Source organism: Panthera onca, chromosome D3, assembly GCF_046562875.1.
Source record: "Panthera onca isolate mPanOnc1 chromosome D3, mPanOnc1 haplotype 2, whole genome shotgun sequence".
Lineage (NCBI taxonomy): Eukaryota > Metazoa > Chordata > Mammalia > Carnivora > Felidae > Panthera > Panthera onca.
In genome coordinates, this window is record NC_138350.1 from 81,005,839 (window position 1) to 81,031,233 (window position 25,395).

The 25,395-nt window shown below is 38.5% G+C and overlaps 1 long non-coding RNA gene across 1 annotated transcript in view; it reads right to left on the reverse strand.

The window, feature by feature from the left end:
- LOC144613939 (uncharacterized) overlaps nt 1-19,661 on the reverse strand; it is a 228,720-nt gene extending 209,059 nt beyond the window's left edge. Inside the window, exon 1 of the long non-coding RNA XR_013551437.2 lies at nt 19,377-19,661. This is a non-coding gene — a long non-coding RNA (uncharacterized LOC144613939). The remainder of the gene's footprint in view (nt 1-19,376) is intronic.
- Nucleotides 19,662-25,395: the final 5,734 nt, after the last annotated feature.

Genomic DNA, 25,395 nt, shown 5'->3' on the forward strand with positions numbered 1-25,395 from the left:
ATTTTCTTCTTTTCTGGATGGTCACGTAAAAGTTTTCCTTAGGTAATTTCTCTTCCACCTCGTACTATGGAAAGAATCCTAGAGGATACAGAGCTGTAGGGTTCCCTTCATTAATTAATTTGATACTTTATTTAATAACAGCTAAGTATTTGGTCCATAACTATCTAGAGCTGAGGGCCAGACCTGCATTTCTCTAGTGTACATGGCCCATCTGCAAAGACACCCTTATTTCGACATCAGGTGATCCATTTGCCAGTGTCTGTGAGGGGTGTCCTCTATGGATTCTAAGGATAAGAGAGGTCTGTGTATGTGACTAGTTAACAAATTATATACCATTATCAAATGGGGTTATATTTGCTTTGCTTCTTCTGTTAATATTCCTGGCTGCCTTATGTGTTTGGCAGAGATAATTTTGGCTTATATTTATACTCGCTTTTATTAAATCCATTGGCTTTATAGTTCTTTCCTATTTGCAATATTTCCAGCAGCAACAGACTCAATCCCTATACAATCTTCGGTCATGTATTATTCACTCCCTCTTTGTCATTAAGAATAATGCTGAATTGGAAAAGGATGATGATCCATCCTAATAGTACCTCATTAAACACTCCTCCCCAACTGTATGGTGAGCTATTTATTCAGTTCCCGTGACCGGCATCCTCTTACCTACATTTCATCAATACTAACTTTAACCAGGCTGTCATTATTTACCAATTGCCCAAATTTCTTTCCTTCATTTTTCTCTTTAAAAAATAGAGCCATATAAAACCCATTATCAGTGGCTCATTGATTTTTATGTCCCTCCCTATTTGTTAGCAGGCCTTTATTTTCTCTGCCCTTTTCTTTTTTTTTTTCTTTCAACATTTAAAAACTCTAGTTGCCAGCTCGGTCTGTGTTTCCCTCTGTCAGTCCTCCTCACTGGAAGTTTCCTTTTTTCAGATTCTGTTAATTTCTTAACAGATTTTTGTTCATTTATCTTCTTTCGTAAGTTCCACAGTAGACATTAAACTGTTGGAACGTAAGCGAAATACAATGTGCGTGCTTTTTAAGTGAGTGTTTATAAATTATGTCTTTTTGAGGTGATAATCACAAACGTTTTTCATGAGATTATCCCCCCATGTAACAACATGACAATTCTTATTTTTGGAAATATTAGTGAACTCCTGTGACATAAAAGGGGTTGGAGGAGCTGAGAATCTTCAGCTCGAGGAGCCACATTTTAAGAACTTTGCTTTTGCTTTTCATCTTGCTGCTGCAGCAAAGACTGTAGCCATTGATAATTACGTACCTAAGCGGTGGAGAAAAGGTTCTCTGCAAACCAACTCCATCTGCTGAGTTTCAAATCTTGTGCCGCTTTCATACTGTGTATTTAAATATTTTAATTACTAGTATCTTTCAGTTTTCATGTGCTTAGGAATTTGTAATACAAGGGGCACTACTACATGCATTAAATAAAACAATAATTACAGGGAATTACATGGAAGGACGTTCTAGAAGTTATCTGAATTCTCCAAAAAAATATTGCTTGCCTCTAACTTTGTATAGAAAAGAATTAATTTAGCCTTTCTTATAACACATCGATATGAGAGGGGGGGAACCAAATCTTATAGCTCTATAAAAATTATATTCAGAAATTTTGATTTTCAGTTAAATGACAGTGTTCTTACATTTGATTTGCATCTCCTAAATCAGAGATACTTTTGATTTCTTTTTCTCTCTATACTCTTAATTGTTATATAGGCCTTATTTATTGTAATACTACCTGCTTTTTCTGTATTAACAAGCTGAAAATAATTGTGGGCTAATGTTATTAACTGCTCCCCCCCTCCCCCATCTTTGAGCATTCTCTTTATGGTTCACAATATTTGCTGATTCCATTTATTTTGTTACTCTTCCATGGCATGTGAGAACTTCTCATCTTATAGACAGCCACATTAAGGAAGGTTTCCCTAAGAAGAAAATGTGATATATACAGGAAAATTTAGAAAATTAAGTCATATCCAGCCTTAATAAAATTACTCCCACACACTTCATCCCCACAACCTCCAATTTTGACTTTTCATTTTTTTTTTTTTTTTTTCCATTTTGGGAATAGATTTCTTCTGCAACTATCTTTCAACATTTTTGATTCTTATCACCTTCAAAACCGAATGAGGAATAACCAATGCTGAAATCTTTATCCCACAGCAATAACTAGAAAACAGAATGAAATATCCTAAATAATTGTTTTCAGATACTGAATGACAGAACTAAACTGTGACTCTGAGTGGAAGGAAACAAAAGGAGTCCCCGTGGCCCTGGCTTTCACTGTGAATCTGCTTTCTGGACTCTAGCACAGGGAGAACAAACTCAAGTAGATCACAGAAATATTGCTGCCTTGAAGAGGCAGAGATCAGACACTGGGGAGGCTAAAGTGTCAGGTAATTATAGGGCACAGTGGCACAGAGAATGGAATTCTGCATGTAGAAAAGGAGATTAAATATTTATTGGGATCATCTAGAATATTTGATGAATACTAAGCTGTGCAAACACTGGTTCTAGAAGAAGCTATTCAACTTGGCCCTGTTCTAGAAGCAAGCTTGTTCTAGGAGAACTGGCATAGAGCAATTATCAAGAAGCCTTAAGATAAATCATTCCCAGATCTGGAAAGGGCTTAGAGACATTCAAATGCCAAGAAAGCAATAGTGGAGAGACTTAGTAAAACACTGGCATTAAGTAGAGAGACGAGAGTGGTCACACTTTGCTGGAAAAGATAAAGCAGCCCTGAAATAAAAGAATACTGTATATAAGTTCTGGAAAGGTCTAAAATGAATAAGTCTATCAACAAATACACTCAACTGCCTGAAAAAAGACGACACTATTCTACCTTTTTAAATAAGAATGCAAAACTTAGAGTCTTGATAATGTAATTACCATGATGTCCAACATCCTATAAAAACTGCTGGATATATGATGAAACAGTTAAATCTTGGCACAATTTAGAGAAAAATTATAAATAGAAATAGATTCAAGACTGACATAGTGGAATTGGAGAAGATAGACACAACTTTAAAACAGTATAAAAGACCACTGAACACCAAGATATTGACATAGAAACCATCCAAACTGAGAGGGAGCAAAAAGGCTGAAATACATAAACAGCAGTTCTGAGACACGTGTGATCGTATCAAAGGAGACAGAATTTGAATCTCAGCAAGTACGCAGGTACGCGGAAATAAAATTGAATAAATAAGGGTAATATGTTTTGAAATTTGATGAAAAACTAACTTTCAGATCTAAGATATTCAATAAGGCACATGCATAATGTCAATGTTACATTGTAAAAAGAGCATGTAGGATAGAATATATATTTGTACAGTCATTCTTGGAAAATCCCATCTGTAAGCACAAAGTCAACGCACAAAAATCAAGTGTACTTCTGTATACCAGCAATGAAGATTTGGAAAACGGATGATTTAAAAAAAAACCACCTATAATAACTTAAAAATAACACGAAATGATTTGATAGAAGATAAAACTATATATGTGGAAGACCTGTACAGTAAAAACTACACACAGGCACCTACCTGGGTGGCTCAGCTGGCTGAGTGTCTGACTTTGGCTCAAGTCATGATCTCACCGTTTGTTAGTATGAGCCCCACACTGGGCTCACTGCTGTTGGCCTGTCAGCAGAGCCTGCTTCGGATCCTTTGTCCTCCTCTCTCTGGCCCTCCCCCCAAAATAAATAAATACTAAAAAAAAAAAAAAAAAAAAACACAAAAAAACTACACAATACTGTTGAGATAAACAAGAGGACCTATCTAAATGGAGAGACATACACCTTACTCTTGGATTGAAAGTGTCAATGTTCTTAAAATGACAGTTTTCTCCAAATAGATTAACTGACTCAAGGGCATTGCATTCAAAATGCTAGCAGGCTGGGGCACCTGGGTGGCTCAGTCAGTTAAGCGCAGCTTTGGCTTAGGTCATGATCTCGCAGGTTTGTGAGTTCGAGCCCCACGTCGGGCTCTGTGCTTGCAGCTCAGAGCCTGGAGCCTGCTTTGGATTCTGTGCCTCCCTCTCTCTCTGCTCCTTCCCCACTCGTGCTCTGTCTCTCAAAAATAAATAAACATTAAAAAAATCAAAATGCTAGCAGGCTTTTATATTTATTTATTGTAGAGGAAGGGAGTAGAAAATGAGAAGTTGTTTCTAAAATGTATTCAGCAATGCAAAATATCTCTAATAGTCAAAAGCAGGCTACAGAAATAAAAGTCGTCCACTACAAGAATTAATGGAGGAATGGTCAGCATTGGTCTATTAATATATTTAATTTATATTTTCGGAAGCTTGAAGAATATGTTAATAATACTTTCTACATGCTTACAGATTATTGTTTAATTTCTACTACTGGAGAATGTTTTATACATTCATAATTCCCTTTATTTTTTGAGTGTACATATCTGTAACAAACATTTGTATGCAGATAGGCGATATGTAAGTGGGAATGTAAACTCTTCATACTCCCAGTTTGCCCATTTTAGGTATTACAGATGGTGCTGTACATAAAGCTATTTACTTTATGCCTAACAAATATGAAATAAATATTTTTGTTTTAATAAAAAATAAATCGCATGTAGGCAAATGATTCCTTTATTTCCTGTAAAAATTAAGGTCTCAGGACCAAATATTATTTACGAAGAATCATAAGCTAAGGTACTACCACTTTACAATTGGATATTGGTTTAGGAATGTCTTCTTCTGGCTTACTTTTGATTCATAAGAGATACCTGCGTGTACAGTGTTACCTGCTCGAAGGAGACAGAAACTTAAATACTCATCTAAAATGTAACAAGGTAACGAGCAGGATGTTTTCTAAAATGTTTCTAGGAAATTATGGATACCTGATGAACAATGATACACAGACATTATTTCCTAGCCTCCAAACCAGTAGACTAGCAATATAAATCCCCTCCTCCCACCTGCCCACCTACCCTTGACCAAATAAAACTGTTTTACTTCTATTTGAATTTCTAAAACCATTTTGGGTTTCTGTGAGTCTCTTCTGTATCTGACCTATATGATTTAACGTTTTCCCCAGTAGCAGTTTTTTCCTTGGCTTGGAAACAAAATGAATTAATCATTTGGGATGCCCTGCTGTAAAAATCTGTATTTATTCTTGATGATTAGCAGTAGTGAAAATATCCCAGCTTCAGGTCTTCTTTGAACTGATATCTAATAATTAGGTAGAGTCTCTGAATTAGCTCAGACATATTCTTTACTGTGATGATATACTATATTGTTTCATATGCTTAAACATATTTTAGAGTCTATCAACCTTTAAAACTTGTATGTATTATTTTATTGCATGTTCAAAATTGGCATTCTTAGATATTAGCTTTTGAATTTTTCATTTGTGAGTTTAACTTTAACTACAATCATTCATAATTACATTTATTTCCATTGAGTTTATTAAATATTTAGAATTGAAAAGATGAAACATTTGAAAAGTATCTTCTTTTAAAGTAGGGCTTTCAGAAACCATTCCATTAACGTATTATATAAACGACACTAGCAAATAAAGCCAGGATATAGGAACAGTAATTTGCCTTCCTTTGAGTATTTTATGTTGGGATGGAACAGAATCAGTGCTCTGCCAGATTTCATTATAGGGGATCAAACAGTGTCTATTAGACAGTATTCTACATTTTGTGAGTTTATTTTGCTAATGTTGTGAAGTTTATTAGCATCATGTTTTAAGAACTAAGTAAAAGCAGAGTAGCTGTTTGGGGATATCAAATTGTACCCTAAGTTTTCTCTTCCCCTAATAGTGCTCAATAATCAATAAAGTTGTACCAGGTTTAATTTGATCTAATGACTCTAAGAGGACGTGGGTCAGGCAACCACCAAATAATAGTAACATAAGTAGATGGCGTCTCTATTATAAAACATATTTTTAAGTTAATCTAATAAATATTTGATGAATACTTATATACCAGGAATTTATGAAATATCATACATATTTTTAACAATTTTTATTATTAATATGTAAATTATAATTTAAATTACATATAATTTTCAAAAAAGATTAAAAGTACATAAAATACTTTAGTATCCTTTCTTTTCCTGTGTGTTTTAAAGCCACTCTCCACCTGAAGGAACCTGTCGTAAAAATTTGGTATATATCCTTCCAAACTCTTTTTATATGATTTTATTATCACATAAACAATATTTGCATTCGTTTACATTTACACTGGGTTTTATACACACATGTGTATATAAATGAAATCATTAAAAAAATTATGTTTTATTTTGTTGAGTTTTCCTGAGAGTTGTTTTTTTTTTCCCCTACTTAAAACATGCCCTTAATAAATAAAGTATTTCCATGTCTGTACACAGAGTTTATCATTATTTTTAACTTCTTATTTTTAACATCTCCATGATAACCCTCAGTGTGAGTCTATCACAATGTTCCTGATTTTTCACTATCAGGTATGATGCTGAGATGTAGGTACTCATGATTTGGTTACTGTAATTCTCTCTTCACTGATTCCTGGGGTTTGACCAATGTGGTTGGCTAGACGCACAAATTCCTCAGGAGGAAATCTCTCAGAGAACACTACACGTTTCCCACAAACAGAGTGTGAGTACTGCAAATCCCCATGCGATCAAGCAAGCAAGTGCTAAAACCCTCATTCACCAGAACGCAGCTCACAGTGAGTATTGCTTTCTCTGGTTTTAATTTACCAGGGAATTTGACCTGGACCCTCATTTAAGTTAGTTTCTGCACTAGGTCTCCTCTATATTTTAGATGTGGCTTTAATGTTGTACTTAGTACACTATTTCCTCTTCTTTTCCTTTTTAAGACGATTCTTTTCTGTTCTTTCACGTAAGCTATTGCACTGTTGAGGGTGAGCCCTATGTCTCATTTATCATAGTTTCTCAAACACTTAGTACAGTGCCTGTGTGCAGTGATCCTCATGAAGTGTTGCTGAATGAATATATATTACATATAACATATCAGTGGTTTAATTTACTTCTGTGAAAGGTAAAGCAGTACAACTTGAATGTCATGCAAAGCCAAAATAATTGGGTTCATCAACATCTGAGCCATCTTATTACCCATTTAGAAAGTTGGTTTCAGCCTGAATCTAATTCATTGCTTTACTTTTTTGCAAGAAAATAAAAGGCTACCTGTGTGGGTGTGTGAAACAAGTTGTCTTATAAATAGAAAGAAGGAGCCATTTTGTAGTTGTTGGATGTTAGTGGATTTAGATGCTTAGATACCGTTGCTCTAGTAAGAGTCTGACATTGATTTCAAACTTCAGCTCCACTCTCTCTAAGCTATCACCTTCGCTTCTCTGAGGCTCCTCTTTAAAAAGAATATAAATGTGCTTTCCTAGTATATTGAGTATCGTGTGGATTAAATGAGATATAGCCTGAGTCATATGTCAAGTACCACAGTCTCTGATAACAAAAGAATGCAATATGAATACTAGTAATCCATTAATAACAGCAGACGGAGTAATGAATAACAAAGATTAGTAAAGATAAGAATAAGCATAATAACACTTATTGAGCATTTACTATGTGCCAGGAATTGTTTTCAGTTGTTTACATATATGAACTCACTCTGTCTTTATTGCAATACTTCAAGATTGGACATTGTCATATCCCTATTGTATTGACGAGAGAACTAGGGCTCAGAGGTAAATAAATGGACTGAGATTATGTGGCTGAATAGAGAAACCTGGCTTCAAATTAAAGAATCAACTGCTGGAGATGATCAAGAAATAATGATTGCTACCTCTATGTGAGTACTTCCTACTACTATTGTCCTTCAAGTTTAAAGGCTAGTGACTTGGAATGATTCTAGTTTTAAGAATAAATGTAACAATGAGTGCATAATTCTCAGAAGGTACAAAGTTACTGACCATCTATTAGCTTCTATTAGTTATATTTTCATCTTGCTGTCAGATTAAGCTATGTGGTCATGAAACACATTTACTTGAGTAAATGTTCATAAAATGACATTTATCCTGATTATGATTTTATGTAAATGTATTAATTGAATATATAAGACCATGTCTGTAACCCACATCCCTATATTAAAGTAGTAAGACTTCCTTCCATTAAATATCCAATTTTTCCTTGTCTTGTCCCTTATGTTTGTTATCTGGATATTGATAAAAATAAAAACTGAATTTCTACTTATGGTATCATACATTTGGTTAATTATTCCTCAAACTGTTTAAATTTTTTTAATGTTTATTTATTTTTGAGAGAAAGAAAGAGTGCAAGCGGGGAGGGGCAGAGAGAGAAGGAGACATGGAATCTGAAGCAGGCTCCAGGCTCTGAGCTGTCAGCACAGAGCCCGACACAGGGCTTGAACCCACGGACCGCAAGATCACGACCTGAGCCGAAGTTGGACGCTTAACCGACTGAGGCACCCAGGCGCCCCTCCTCACACTATTTAATATGGTGTCAGGTTAGCTCTAAACTTTCAAAAATTAAGGAGAAAAATAGGAACAGGATTATATAATTAGTATTTTTCCTTTATATGTCTTGGTCTGATAAAAAATTCATATTTCATAGATGGATATGGAAGAATATGGTAAGAAATGCATTCTTGTATTTAAGTATCAAGTTTTAATCTTGAAAGGAACATAACCACTTAATTGTCTCCTTAAAAATATTAGAAGTTAGATCAAGCTGATGATTATATTAGAGAAATTAGATAAATCCTGCCCCAACCTGACCCACCGTGTTCCTGAGGGTGTTTGTAGTTATAGCAGTGAACATAGAGTTAATACTAACATGGTTATTTTTATTCTCTGCTGGGAAATTCAACATTATTCTTGTTGCATATGGGGTACTCAGTAGATGGCTTTATGGAGGGATTACAGTATCCAGTTTTCTCTTTGTAAGTAAGCACAGGGAAAGATGATTGGCATTCTCATGGAATTAAATTCTATTTGGGAAGATATAGTTTATACCTATGATGGCTTGGAAAACATTTAAAGCAACATATAATGTATGGACATATTTGAAGAAAAAGCAGATGTTCTATGTATGAGGAACACAAATTTAAAGATGTGGTTTGAACTGCAGAGAGGGAATAAAGGGTAGACGCTTGTGGAATAGTTTCTTCCAAGCCATGCTTTGAAAGAGTTGCTGTTATAATCAGAAGTTGTTTATTATTATTATTATTATTATTATTATTATTATTATTATTATTTTATTTGGAGGGGGGAGAAGGAGAGAGGAGAAGGGAAGACGGGGGGGGGAGAGAGGGAGAGAGAGAGAGAGAGAGAGAGACAGAGAGAGAGAGAGAATCTCAAGCAGGATCTACACTCATGTAGGGCTCAATCTCATGACCTGGCATCATGACCTGAGCCGAAATCAAGCATCAGATGCTTAACTGACTGAGCCACTCAGGCGCCCCTATAATCAGATGTTTAAAAAAAGATCATTTAATATCCATTCTCCACCAATCTACCACGTCTTTTGAGGTAAGAAAGCTGCCTTGCCTACTCCCATACAGGAAAAATAAAATCAAAGCCGATAAAGAAAAAAGATTCCCCGAAGTTTCTCTTAACATTCCTACAAACTTAAATGTATGCACAATGATTCCAACTCTTCAGAGTTGGTCTAAGCTGCAGAGAGCCTCACTGCCAAGATCTCCACTTTACCAGGACACCAGACCCAGGGGCTGATCATATTAGGACTGTATAGACCTTGGACGATTTGAAGGGTCATTCTGGGTCCAGAATTCCCTATAGGATCCGCCAAAGTTGTCATTGAACCTGCCATAAACCCTTCCTCCCTCCCTCCCTCCCTCCCTCGCTCCCTCCCTCCCTTCCTTCCTTTCTTTCTCTTTCTTTCCAATAATGGTTCCTTCCCCTCTTTTCCAAAGCTGTAGATCTTATAAGCTCCCCTTAATAAGCACTCTGCACACAACATTTAACTTTGTCAGCCATGCCTTTTGAAACAGTCTATCCCCTTGTTTTTGAAGTCAATACGTTCCCTTGATTTTCTTCAGTCTCATTTTCCTTCACTTATTAAATGTTGCTCTATCTTAGGATTTGTCCTAGATCCTCATCTACACATGATCTCCTTAGACATTTTCACAGTTTCAACTACCATCCACATGCTCATAAACACAAAACCACACCTTCAAGCCAACCTTTTTTCTCCTGAAATCAACATCCACAAATGGGGCTCCATATTGGATTTATAACTGGAATGCCCACAATGGTCTACAACTCTCATTTATACCTTCACCATTCAGTGATTCACTGGATTACTAAGTCTTGTTGAATGTACCTCAAGAACACTTTTGTATTCTAACATCAGGGGTCAGCAAACTTTCCCTATCAAGGGCCAGAAAGTAACTATGTAGGTTTTGTGAGTCATACAGTCAACAGCAACTGTTGCAACTACTCCATTCTGCCACTGGTGCATGAAAGCACTCACAGACAAAATGAAAATGAATGGTTATGCATGTATCTCAATAAAACTTTATTTTCTAAGGAAACAAGACAGACAGGGTGAAGGTCAGACTTCCTTTGTTTGCCAGTGCCTGAGCTAAATCACTATTCTTCCCAAAACTTTTTCCTAACTTCTACTTTCTTTAGATCTCAACTGAGATATTACCTCCCTCTGCAATCTCTACCTCTGTTCCTTTGTATGTGTTCCCAATACTTTGTTTTTCAGTTATGTATATAATTTTCTGTTACCCATTAGCTTACAAACTCAACAAGAGTAGCAACTACACCTATCTTAATAATCTCTGTATCCCTCGAATTTGTACAGTGCTTGGCACAAGGTGGGCACTAACAAGTATATCTGGATGAATGAAAGCAGACACACAAGTACGGATTTGGGAATAATCTATATGTAGTTAGAGGGAACCAGAATTGCTTAAAGGCAAAACAGGCTATGGATATGGGCAGTAATTTGATGTGAGATATGATTATACTTTCCTAGAATACGCATAGAATCCGTAAATTATCTTGAAAACCTTCTAAGGTTGGAAACAGCCTTAGGAATTATATATTGCAGCTGCAAACTGGACTCAAGTTTTATTTTGCTTCCACATGATTCAAAGGTATAATACACTTCTATCAATATAGTACACCTAATGAATTTTTAGGGTCTGGTGGAGGAGTTTTGGTGAGTATCAAGGACATTGGTCCCAGGCCCCGACTACCTGCCCAATTTGGACTCCATCTAATCGTCCTTTCTCAGCATATTTTCTCAAAGCCAAATGCCTCATTTCAATTACTTTCACAGGCCTTTTTTTGTTTTTGTTTTTGGCCCTGCCTGTGAATCATTTCAGCTGCTATTATTTCTGCCTTAACCAGCCCTCCCTCTGTTCTTCATTCGGCTTCTTCTTTCTCGACCTTCAAGTTTTAGAGAGGATTCTTCTGGTTGACTGACTGTGCTATACAGAACATCCCACCCCTGTAGGCCCCTTTCGCTGTATCCGATTCCCTTCCTTTTTAGAACCAATCACCAGCTACTGGAAATTGGTAGTCCTGCTGAAAATGCATTGTGCCCTTGATTCTCTGTGGAGAGAAGATAATGATGGTACTTTCCACACAGGTTTATGTGAGAATCGAATAAATGAAAATCTTGAACTTTTTCTGGCAAGTAACTCAATATAAGTTGGCTATGTACAATAATGATCGATTTAAACACTAATTCTATGGTTATTAATGGTGATTGTATTACTTACTGATTGATAAATATTAACTATTGTTTATTACTTATCTCCCTCACTAGACTTTATAGAAAAGGGCCATACATATATGATTTTGTTCTAACTTACGTACCCAGTGCCCATGGCTGTGACTGGCACTGAAGTGACTGTTGAATGAGACAGTGCCAGTAGCCTTCTCTCCACTGCCTGCGGTGAAAGTCCTTGAGGTGACCAGTGTCCTGGGCTAGACTGGGAAGCAGAGGCCTACACAGGGATGTATCTTGCTCAGGTCATCTGATCAGCAGGTACGAAGTAGGGAAGTGAGCTTCAGAAATTTACCTTGCCCAGGCCTGCCCATATCAGGTTTTATTTCACCAACTGCTAAATATTTACAAGGTTTCGAATGCCATCCACACCTTTCTATTTCTTTGCCGTTTTCCACTGGCAAAGCAGTTGTGCACAGAAAATTTTCATTTCACATCCTGGCTCGCTCCAAAATGGGGTCCTATGTCCCAGTTTAAAAGTACAAAGTGGCATTAGATAAGCCAGTTATTTGCTTCTATCAGAGGTTGGTAGTCACTAGTTTCCTCTGGTGCACATGAAATTTCACAAATAGAAACTTGCATACTTAACGATAAAATTACAAGTAAGTAGAAACCGATGGCAGCCAGTCAGGGAAAGTGGGGGACTGTACAGTTCACATAAAGTGAATAAAGGCATTTCTAGTACTAGAGGATGAATATTCCAAACCACATAGCTTACATCTGAATGATAAATATAAACTTAAAACATCGTACTGATGCTGAAACAGGTACTTAATGCCTGAGAAAATTGTTGTAGAAAACTATTGCATAGATACCAGAGGAAAAGCGGCTTATCTACTTTGGAAAATAAGAGTGTTCTATTTACTTTCAAGTATACTGGTAAACAAACATTCAAGGTTACAACTTACAATGTATTTTTACGGTAACAGTATTTCCCATTAAGCACAACACAATAAATCTTTTTAAGGCTTTTTTGGATGTATTTTTCTGAGCCATATTTAGCCTTGAACAAGGCATTCTGATGAAAAAAATTTCCTAGACACCAATGTTGAAAAACAAGAACTTATGAAATCCCATTTTATCTACAAAGAGACAGCAATGAAATGAAAAAAAAAACCAACTTATTACAACAAATGAAAAATTGTAACTCCTTTGCTACTAAAAATTCCTTTTATTGTATTAACACACCGTCAGAACACATAAACCTATTTTGTATAGCAATCAATTCTAAAACAATTACAAAGCTCGCAACACAGCTCTGGAAAAGATCTTTTGAGTTGTTCTAGCTGAAAAATTCTCTGAAAACAATAGAACTATAATTTTGAAGGAACGGGCCTAAGAATTGTTTTTCCTTGAGAAACACATTTAAAAAAAAAAAAAAAATATATATATATATATGTATTAAAGCAAACTAGACAACACTGATACACATAAAAATAGAAATCATCTTTAATGTTTGGTATCCAGAGGTCACTTTTGTGTGTGTTTGTTATTTTTTTCCTGCCTTTTTTTTTTTTTTTTCCATCCCCAATTCCCTACTAACTCTAATGGTAATACTATCTTGAGCAAGTTTGGGAGCGTTTTCCCCTCTTCCCCCACACAGAGCTAGGAGAATATTATCCTCATAGAGAAACTCTTTTGACCATATGGTGCCAAGAAGTAGAGTGGCAATAACTGAAAGAAAGGTAGGGACAACCCCTTCAGTTTCTCGTTCTACACATAATTTGTCATGTGTAAAAAAGTTACCATGCACATGTCTGGAAGAGCACAGAGGTAAGTGCGTGAGGTTAAACCGCCTATCTAGACGAAGCAAGGATTAGGACTAGAAGTGGGTTCCCTTTGTAGGACCAGGAGCCCTGTTGGGAGGCATCAGCAACACTAAAGGAAAAACAGAAAAGAGCAGAAGAAATGAGCTACCTATTAGAGTGGAGGATAGCACTCAGACCAGATGACCCTCCCTAGGGTGACCCAGGAGCTCTCCTGGGAATTCAGATTAATCCTGGGGACAAGAGGAAGTGAAGAAACTTGAAATGACTGAATACCAGTGACAAAGGGACTGAGACTGCATTTGGAGTGGATGGAAGGGGGGCTCAGTTTCCAGGAATTAGAAACCTTATCTTTTTCGGAAACAGCGAACAGAGGGGTTTTGAGGCAATTTTGGCATACTTCTGGATAGAGACCTCATCGCGTAAGCAAGATGCATATTTTAACCTGTTACACATATATTCATTAACATAACGTAGTGGTTTTTTAAATATTTATTTATTTTTGGGAGTGGGGGAGCGGGGGAGGGGTGGGGAGCGAGAGGGAGAGGATCCTAAGCAGGCTCCAAGCTGTCAGCGCAGAACCTGATGTAGGGCTTGATCCCATGAATTGTGGAGATCATGACCTGAGCCACTTAATGGACTGAGCCAGCCAGGTGCCCCATAACTTACTGTTTTCAAATGTCAATATACTTAATTTTTAAAAATTTTCAATATTTATTTATTTATTTTAGTAATCTCTACCCCCAACGTGGGGCTAGAACCCATTACCCTGAGATGGAGAGTGGAATGCTCTATCAACTAAGCCAGCCAGGCACCCCTTAAATGTCAGTATATTTTAAACATTTTTCCATAGCAGTTACCAAATAACTTTCCATACCTCTACCAAATAATTTAATGTCCATATAAGTTTCCATTGTATGAGTTTATTATAATATATTTAACAAATTCCTTATTCTTGGTTATGCCTTGTTTCTTACTTCTTTGTGTAGGTGTACATAAATCATTTTCATCTTTTCCCTCAGATTTAAAGTCTAACTCTGTAATTACTAGATCACATGATAGGCACCTTTTGAGTTTTATATATCACATACTCCTCTAGAAATATTGTACCAACACAAATGGCTGAACAGTATCCATAATGGATCTTTTCACTGGATCCGGAGGGCATTAATACGAAAGTATTTGGAAATTTGACAAACATTTAATATTATCTCAGGTTTTTAAAGTCACTTTATTTCGGGGCGCCTGGGTGGCTCAGTCGGTTGAGCGTCCTACTTTGGCTCAGGTCACGATCTCACTGTCCGTGAGTTCGAGCCCTGAGTTGGGCTCTGTGCTGACTGCTCAGAGCCTGGAGCCTGTTTCAGATTCTGTGTCTCCCTCTCTCTCTGACCCTCCCCCATTCATGCTCTGTCTCTCTCTGTCTCAAAAATAAATGAACGTTAAAAATAAATAAACGTTAAAAATAAATAAATAAATAAATAAATAAATAAATAAATAAAGTCACTTTATTTCAAGTAGGTTCAATGCCCAGTGTGGAGCCCAGTGCAGTCTTGAGATGAAGATCTGAGCTGAGATCAAGAGTCAGACACTTAACCAACTGAGCAGGTACCCTTAAAATCACTTTTATTACAAGTGGATTTAAATGTTTGTCTTTAGGTAATTGGCTATTTATTTTTCATGTACTTATTTTTCAAATGATATATATTTAACCTGATTATTTCTATATAAAATATTAATACTGATTCTGCTTATAATGTGTTAAAGTATTTCCAGTTGATCTTAGTTAACTTTTTGGAATAATCTTGGCTTCCCATAACATTGTAAACAGCTTTATAAGTTTATTTATTTTCAGAGAGACAGACACAGCACTAGCGGGGAAGGGGCAGAGAGAGAGAGGGAGAGAGGGAGAGAGAGACAGAGAGAGACAGAGAGAGACAGAGAGAGAGAGAGAGAGAGAGAGAGAGAGAGAGAAAATCTCAAGCAGGCTCCCTGCTGTGAACACAGAGCCCTACAACACAAGGTTCAAAATCAAAAAACTGTGAGATCATGACCTAAGTGGAAACGAAGAGTCCAACACTTAACTGACTGAACCACCCAGGCACCCCTCCTATAACATCAGGTAACATAGTAAACAGTGTTCCTGTATACCCTCTACCTAATTTTCCCTGATGTTAACATCTTACATAACCATGGTACATTTGAAACAAACTACGAATTACACAGCGGTACAATATACTAACTAAGCTATAGGCTTCATTTAGACACCACCAGTTTTCCCACCATCACCAGTTTCCCTTTTTCTTTTTCAGAGTCTAATCCTGGATACCCTATTTCCACGTTATCCTGACTGTTTAGTCTCCTTCGGCCTGTGATAATTTCTCTGTCTTCTTGTTTTACAGGACTGAAACTTTTGAAGACTCCCAGTCAGGTATTTTGTAGAATGGTCTTCAATTTGTGCCTGCCTGATGTTTTCTCATGATTACACTGCAATTATTATGGGTATGGGGGATTAATACCACAAAGGTGAGGTGTACTTCTATAATGGTTAGTTTGACATCTCAACCTGGCTGGGCTATATTTCCAAGGCTTTTAATCAAACACTAATTTAGATGTTGTTGTGAAAACATCTTATAGACATGATTAACATCTACAATCCGTTGACATTGAGAAGATTACGCTAAAAAATGTGGGTGGGTGTCATTCCAACCATTTGGCAGCTTTAAGAGCAAAAACAGATTTCCTGGAAAAGAGGGAATTCTGCCTTAAGGCTGCAGAATCCAATTAGTTTCCAGCCTGAACTTCTATTGCCCTACAAATTTTAGATTGCCAGTGCATCACCTGAGCCGATTCCTTTAAATAAAACTATATTTCTATATCACCATATCTATCTACTATCTACTATCCATCCATCTACCTTCCAACCCACCTATCTGCTACTATTACTATCGTATGGAGAATAATGACTGATCTATCTTCTTATTGCATGATAGCACGAGATAAATATTATGAACATGACTTTTGACAGAAGAGGTTTGCCTTGGTTTAGTTGATATCTTCCAGTTTCCTTTTCCATAAAGTTTCTGTTTTTCTTTTATGACCCTCTACATTTTGCAAACGAGCTGTTAATTCCAACAGAGAGCCAAGCAGATTGGAATTAAGTTCTACCTCCTGTAATGGTGACTGGTGACTGTCTACATGCATTATTTGGAATTTTTCACTAAGGAAGACTTATTCCTTCTCCCTCATTTATTCATTTAACATTTTATTTATATCAATATGGATGAATATATTTATTTTGTATTTTGGTTTGTAATAGATTATCATTTATTTTATTGCTCAAAGTTTTCCAGGTGTGGCCACTGAGAATTCTTTAAATTAGATCCTGTGCCCTTTTTACATATATCCAGCTTTACTTTGCTTTCTTTGAACTTCCTTTCTGGCCCTTCAAGATCTCCCAAGTTGTCTTGTCATATTTTCTGAGCCGCGAGCTGGCATCATTTTTCCAAAGGACCTTGGTTATACTTACTAGAGAACTGTAGTTGGAAACCAAGAGCTGAGTTCTCAGTGTGCACGTTGCTACTGAGGTGTCAGTGTTTGTAGGACCTATCAGTGGACAGAGCTAAGAAATATATTTGTCTACACAAAGCTATGCATATGCACACATCTGAAGGGTCTCTAGTGTTAATGCAGTGCCACAGGACATTGTAGACCTCCTCTCTTGCTTATTTTTAACTTTTTTATTTGACAGTGAGAAAACTGGGTACCATTAACTATAATTTATTTACTTGCTTATTTAGCTGTAGAATATATGTAAAGCAGCTTCAGAATTACTACCCCATACTCCTGTGGGAAATCAATTTAATAACTAGAGTGCAATCTTTATATACAGTTCTGTTTTTGTCTGTAGTCTTAACAATACTCAGTGAAAACACTATTTCCAAAGCTACTCAGGTCAGTTCCTTTTTACCTTTACTCTCTTCAATGAAGTCATACTGTATATTTGTAATACATTTGGATTTATAGGTCACCTTCTGTACTCCACGTTAGGATGTCTCAACATTATGGTTGATATTTCCAATTTTGCATACAGTGAAGTTTACTCTCTATGGGTTTTGACAAATGCCAACACTGTACCTGACGTTACAGTTTCATACAGAACAGTTCCACAACCCTAAAAATTCTCCTTTATAGCTCCTTTATCATTAACCAATTCCCTTTTCACCAACCCCTCTGATGGTTTAGAAAAAATTGTTAATTTGCAGTTTCTTCTACTAAGGGTCAGGACGATGCTCTTTGTAATTCGCGGATCATTAAACTGACTCTAGAAGTCTGGAACTGTTGATAATCAGGCTTTAAGGCAATTTGATGGGAAAGTATATTATTTTCAACAGATCGTACTTGGTCAAATGGATACCATATACTTTTTAAAATTGACCATTAATGCATACCATACTCACATATTCACTTAAAATGTATTATAGATATAAATGTTTAATCAGAAATCATAAAATTCTTAGAATAAAATCATCAAAAACTTGGGGTAGGCATTGTTTTTTCAGATAGAACACAAATAATGCAAGCCATAATACATAGCTTTAGATCCAGGTTGATAATCACATATCTATAGATCTATAAATTGTCTGTGCAAATGAAATATTTTGCTTTCTGAAAGACACTATTATGAAAATAAGGCAAGGATTAGATTGGGAGAAAAGTCTTACAGGACATGTATCAGACAAAGAAGCTGTATATAGAATATATAAAGATCTCTTTGAATTCAATATTAAGACCACAGACCATGGTTTTAAAACACTGATAAAACCTCAAACACTTTACAAAATACGTAAATGTCCAATAAACACATGAAAAATGCACCGTATTAATACTTATGAGAGAAACTGAAAATTAAAATCTCAATGACATACACCAAAAACCAATTTTTAAGTTACTAAAATTAATTTGAACAACTCTTACTATAATTTTTGTTCTCAAGGATGCGGACCTATTTGAACTCTCAGCTACTACTGGTAGAACTATACAACCATGTTGGAAAATACTTGGCAGTTTGTTACAAAGTTAAGCATACACATATTGTTTTTTTTTTTTTTTTTCTGGCAGTTATCCAAGAGGAATTTAAAAAAAGATATACACATATGTGTATGTCAAAGTTATACCACCTTTATTTCCAATAGTCCCGAAATGGAAACCAAGTGTCTATCATCAGGTGAACTGATAAACTGTGGTACACTTAAGACCAAATACAAAAAGGCAGGTAGGGCTCTGTGTGTGTGTGTGTGTGTGTGTGTGTGTGTGTGTGCATGTCTGTGAAACTATTGATAAATAGGGATGCATTCCAAAATGGTTATTCTTACTGAAAGAAGCCGGGGGGAAAAAAGGATCTCCTACATGATTCTATTTGCAGATAATTCCTGGAAATGCAAACTAATCTGTAGTGACAGAAAGCCTATCAGTGACTGCCTGGGGATGTATCAGTGGAAGTGATACAAAAGAATACAAAGGAATTTCTGAAGGCGACAAAAATGTTTGCTGTCGTGAATGTGGTGATGGTTTGATATAGTACGCACACACATTCTGACAAATTTTTTATGCTTCAAATGCACCGTATTAAAACTGTTTTTAAAAACACAGCAAGGCGGGCAGCAGGCTGGTACTGAGGGGTGTGGAGGGGGGGGATGGGGGCTCTAAGCTCCCAGCATTCCTTTCGTGCTGCCACCAAGATGGCGGCGCCCACGTCACAGCGCTCTTCCGGGGCAGGCCGCGGGTTGCTACGCTAGGCCTGTTAGAAGCCTCGTCCCTAGGACTGCACGACGCCACTCGGACGCTCGGGGGTTGCTGGCGGCGCATCAAAGTTCAAGGAGCTCTTACCTGCGAGGGGAATGCAGACAGAGCTCCCGGAGCTCCCACACCACGCAGGGCAGGCAACTTTCCTCAGAGGCTGCAACACCGCGGCCGACTCACTTTGGAGGGAGCATCTGCTGGCGCTGCTCGGCCGGTACCGCTTCCAGACAGCCTGCCTCAAAATGACGGCTCTGGCGGGAGGCGCCACCATGCTCCTCCGACGGGAGCTGCAGGCCAGGGAGCGCGAGATGCGATTCGCGTCAACCCTGAAAACTCTGGTGGCGGGTAATCACCAGCCGCTCTTCACCGACGGGCGGACCTGGGGCAGCTTAGTGGTGCCGGACAACCCCGCCCGGAACCGGAAGCAGCACCCGGCGGGCTTCCTGGCGGCGGTGGACGGCCGCCTTCGCGTGGGCGTGCTGCCGAGCACGGAGCCCCGGGCCGCGTTTGGCTTAGCTCTTGGGCGCGGGGCCCCTGGCCCATGACTACGTCTATCCGATTTGGATGTCACGTCCCGCAGGGTGGATCCGATTAGCTGGGCGACCTCGTGTCCGGATGCAAGTTCACCCACGAGGTGGCTGGAGGGACATGGTTGAAATGTGGGTTCCACTGATCACAACGAGAGCGGATCTGGTGACGCGTGCAGTCAGTGCCGTTTGGCTAAACAGACCTAAGACGTTTCCGTCTGAATCCTGTCAATTCTTTGTCAGGCCACAAGATGAGACGGTAGCGAGGTGCCTGAAGCTCTTCACTTTCCTGCCCCTGCCCGAGGCTGACCACGTAATGCAGCTGCAGGTCACAGGGGCGGCGAGGCGAGGTTCTCCGGAAACGACCTGCTGCAGAAGCAACAAACCTTGTTCGTGGACAAGAAGGACTGGATTCTGCTAAGAGGTGTACAGAGGCCCGTCGCCCTGAGCATCGGGGCGCAGGAGCTCCTGTCTGATCAGGAGTTAAAATGCCCGTGTAAAGATGTATTTTCTGAGTTAGCTCTTGACCTTGCACCAGCATCCTGAATACAGACCGCAAAGCAAATGCCGTGCTAGGGTGTTGGATGATAGCAGGCGGACTCAGTATACATCAGGGACAAGTAGCAAATCCTCAGCACGTGTATTTGTTGGACGACGCCTTCTTAGGAATGGCTTCCACTAATTAAGATAGGAAAAAAGGAATTGCTACACTATGCAATGGCTTCGGTTGTGATGAAAAATCCTGATTGTTCAAACCAAGTTGTCCATCATTCGTTCTTAAGAGACGCGAAAGGTTGGGTCCAGAGCTTACACGTGTGCTCCCGCGCATCAGAAAAACGGAATGGAGCGTAGGCTGGGCCTTCAGTGTGAGTAATTTCATTATTTATATAGATGGGTTAATTAAGTAAAATGTTTGTGTGATGGTGGGATATTTCATTTCCGGAGCTGCGGACGTTAAGGACTACCGTAGGAAGCCGTGATTTCCTGGGTTAATCTCTTTTAGAGACAGTGCCTCATGAAAAAACTAAATGCTGTCTTGTGTATCCCGCGTTTCTTGCTCTCCTTTTTGGAGAGGAGGAAGAACAGTGAAAAAGAGGCAGCGTAAGGAATGATGGGTACGTTTATATCAGGTACGGTAGGTACACAGCCCACTGATCTCAGTAGTGTCCTACTGTCCCAAAATCAGTGGCCCCTCTAGTATCCACATTAGAAGTGTGAAATCTGGTATTGGCAACTTGTCAATCTTTGATTTTTGTGTTGTGGAGGAAGAGAAGATCTCCTTAAAAATCGGAGAAGTATTAGATAAAGCCAAGTTGGCATTAGAAATTATGGTAGACCTTGTTTCTTTGCAAAGAAAACAACAAGGTCAATACTTGACTTTTCAAAAAGTTTCTAATCCAGTTTTCCAGTCCCTTGCCCATGTTCTCGTATAATTAAGTGTATTACAGTCTTAAAAGAAGGTACCGAATGGAAATTACTGAACTGCAAAATCCATCTGAGATTTCAGCAGCAGCTTGGATACGACAGGTTAAAGAAATTCAAGAACTTGAAGGCGAGTAGATTGGTTATTGAAATTAAAGCGTATAGAGAAAACCAGAAAAGACAGTAGTTTCAGCTGTGGGACAGTATGAAGCCAGGTGACGCATACGGAATTGGACTAGTATTAGAACTAATATGTTTCCTGCCTAGAGTGTTTTACCAGCACATTGAACTTCTCGCTCACTATGCAGCTTGGGTGTTTAACTACCCCCAATGATGTTCTGACCTCCTCGCCTCCCGTAGACAGCAGAGCCTAGTCATTCCTTTGCATTTCTTAATTTTACAGTATTGTACTTTTATCTCTGTACGTTTAATACCTCGTTGAATGCTTTATGTACACTTGTTTTTCTTTGCCACTGTTCACCTAACTGGGACAAGGACAGGGTCTTTTTTTTTTTTTTTAATATTTATTTATTTTGAGAGAGAGCACGAGAGTGTGTGCGTGCTTGTGAGCGGGACAGGGCAGGGGGCGGGGGTGGGGGGAGAGGGGGAGAGAGAATCCCAAACAGGCTCTGCACTGTCAGTGTGGAGCCCCACATCAGGTTCCATCTCAGGAACTGTGGGATCAGGACCTGAATGCATCAAGTGAGAGGAAGAATATTAAAAAAAAAAAAAAAATTCAAAAAGATAAAAGAAGAAAAATCCCTAAAACTCGTTACTATAAAACCTAAATGGATATGGGAAACTACTCTGTGAAGGAGAAACGGAAAATTATTATGGTTGACAAATAATTGTTAAATAAATAATTCCTATTCCTTTAAAATTGATCTAGGGTACCATGGAAAACAGACCACACATTTTGAGCTGATAGAGAGTATGGCTTGCGAATCAAAACAAATGAGCTGCTTAGTGTTTGTGTCTAAAACACGTCTTTCATTGGCACTCATTTCCTTTTTCCTGTCTGATAAAAGAAGTTAAATTGGTTAGCGTAAGTCTTTCGTTTATTCTGTTAACCGTAATCTATTCGGAGGTGGAAGCGTTTCTTCTCATTGTAGAATAATTTAAAAGCAATTGTCTCCGGCATGCAACAAGGTAGCTGTGTCACCCTGATTCCTTGGTGACCCACAAAGGATGTAGTAGTTCTCTTCAGAGGGGTTTTCACAGGGACATGCAAGTCTTGTGAATGTGCAACGATCTGAGAATTTCCTTTTTCAGAGAGAGATATAGTTTAATAATTTTTTTAACATGTATTTGTTATTAAGAGACAGAGAGACACAGAGCATGAGCAGGGGAGGGGCAGAGAGAGGGGGAGACACAGAATCCGAAGCAGGCTCCAGGCTCCAAGCTGTCGGCACGGAGCCCGATGCAAGGCTTGAACTCACAAACCGCGAGATCGTGACCTGAGTTGACATCAGATGCTTAACCAACAGAGCCACCCAGGCGCCCCTAGAGAGGGATATGGTTTAAATGACTTTTTTCATCTCAGAGAATTTCCATATCACCTGCTTATAAAAAGTTTCACTACCAATATGAGCCTGGATTTTTTTGTAAGCTCCCATCTGTTTATTTTGAGTATTGCTTCCTGGGTCCGGTAAATCTCCCCCTCACACTTTGACCGTACGTGAGTATCATGCATGCCCTACACAGTCAGAACGAGGGGGGACATAAAATGGCCCATTGTAGGAATGCTAAGTATCAGGTCGAGGGGACTACATGCCATTTTATGTCTTTCCATGTCTCGGACTGTAGGATGCCCAGGAATCAGCAGAATCTCAATGAAGCGACAGGCAGTGCCATCAAATAATAATGCTGATGGAACCATCAAATATTTAGAGAGTACTACTATCTAACATATAGTGGCTAGAATCTTTATATTTTTTTTGTTTCAAATTTTAGCAAAATGTATGCGTGTAACACTTTTTTTCTCAGCATGATGTTTGTGGCACTCGTGCTTACTCTCCAGAGTTTCCATGGAGACTTGGCACTATGGGTCGTTTTTGCTTTGTTCCTGTACTTACATTTTTCCTTTTAGTAATTTTAGTTCTCCTGGTGGACCAATTTGTTAATGATCTTCAAAAGTGTAATCCGTGGATTTGGAGAGATTGTCTCCTTTCTTGCCGTTATCTATTTGTCCAAGTAGTTTGAATACATCAGTCACCTTATTGTTTACGTGAACGTTGTATGAAAGGGTATCATTTATTAAATATTAAAGAGTTCTGGGTAGTTATTTACACCATGTTGCTTAGAATTGTGAAGTCTAAAAGCTGGCATGATTTGTCTAATCCTCTAATTTTATGTCTTAGGGAGCTGAGAGCTAGAGAATTGAAACGATGTATGTTAGATCATACACCAGTGTGCAGAAGTCCTGGGAGTAGCTAATTCCCTTGTCGGGTCTCTCCTGCCATGTCAGTTACATTTGGTTTGTCCCTGTAGCCTTTTGGATTGGGGAAGACGGCGTCTCCGTTCACCCATTCACAGAGTTGTTCAAATGAAATAGAAAGCTTCTTGGCCGTGGGTGAACCCGGGCGTCTCTGTCGCTGAGAAATTTGCTTTTGCAAACCGTGAATCACTCTGCAGCAGCTGCTTGCGGGGGGAACACCTGGCCCTGTATCGGCACTTTGGCACCTTCTCACCACCTCCGGTGGTAGTTTGAGTTGCAGCAACAGCTTCTGATTTTTAGAGGACACCAAGGTTCTACACAGTAACTTACTTTTCTCTTGGAGAGAAGTCCCGTTTTGGAATCCCTGTGCTTTAACAACATGTAAGCACCCATTTTTATGTTCTCTTTTGTCAGGTTGTGACTGGACTCTAAAATGATACTTTTTCCCGTGGTAAGCGCATCACTGAGGGGAAGACGCACATGATTCATTTTTATCTCACACTGCAAGTATATATAGCCAGCAGGCAACTATTACAACCACACAACTGTGAGTTCCCAAACAACCTCACTATGACATATGCTATTTGCTGTTGGACGCTGTGTGTTACCATCCTGATCACTGGTACTGTGAAAGACAAACGCATTACGTAGAATATAGACCAGATAGAGTACAAAGATTCTGCCTTCTGGGAACTTGAATTTTAATGAATGTGATTATTTTAACTGAAAGCCTATTATGCCAGAAGGTATTCCAGCTCACTGTGAAATAGGTTCATGAGAATGTTATTTTTCATAACAAATTGAGGCAAATTGAACAGGCAGAGGGACCGAGCAAATGTCATAGGAAGGTATAGTGTATCTCATTCAGAGTTAAATGTATGGGTTTCTTTCATGTATCCTTAAAGCAGAGATTAATAAAATGTTATAATTTCTCCAAATGAGACGACAAATGTAAAATTTTCCTTTATTCATCATTTCTTACTCTAAACCTATCCATACTCATTGTTATTTTCAATCGCAGGGTGGTAGATACTCAGTAAAGCAACTCATTTGTATGTTTAGAGGATTTTGAAGCCAGGTTGGGGTTTGAATATGTTATATTTGATGGTACTTGTTCAAAGAATGAATGAGTTTCCCAGTCCTGTCTTGCCAGTCACCTCTCTTCTAATGGAATCCTCAAGGAAACTGTGTAGAAGGGCCAAGAGTCAGTGAGAATCAGCGTGTCATTTTATCGTCAGCTTGGTAGATACAAAATTCTAGTGAGCAGCTTGAGGCATATGCTTTAGGTAGGAGGCCTGCATGGGCCATTATTTCCCTTAAGGTTTAAATCTCAATTTTGAGAAAGTACAGTCCTCTGGTTGCCTGCATTATCTTGGAACCTGAAGGAATAGCCTGCACACTTAAGTGTTCAGATGGAGAAACATAGAGCCAAAATGTCTTAGGCTTGGGCCAGTGTATGTCAACATTTCCTATGTGAGAATACGGGAAAGAGAACACGGCTTTTTACGTTAAGGCCTTTTTGGGTTTTCTCATCATATAAAAGGTAGAGAGTAGGTGGTCGTATCTTGGAAGGAGGCCAGTAAATTCAGGTGGTTTCTACACATGGGTGTATATGCCCTCAAATAACATTCTACATCCTGAACGAAATAGATTCATGCTTTACTCATTTTGAGAAAATAGAGGAAAGGGGTGCGGAGTGGTAGAGGTAGGAGAGACCTCT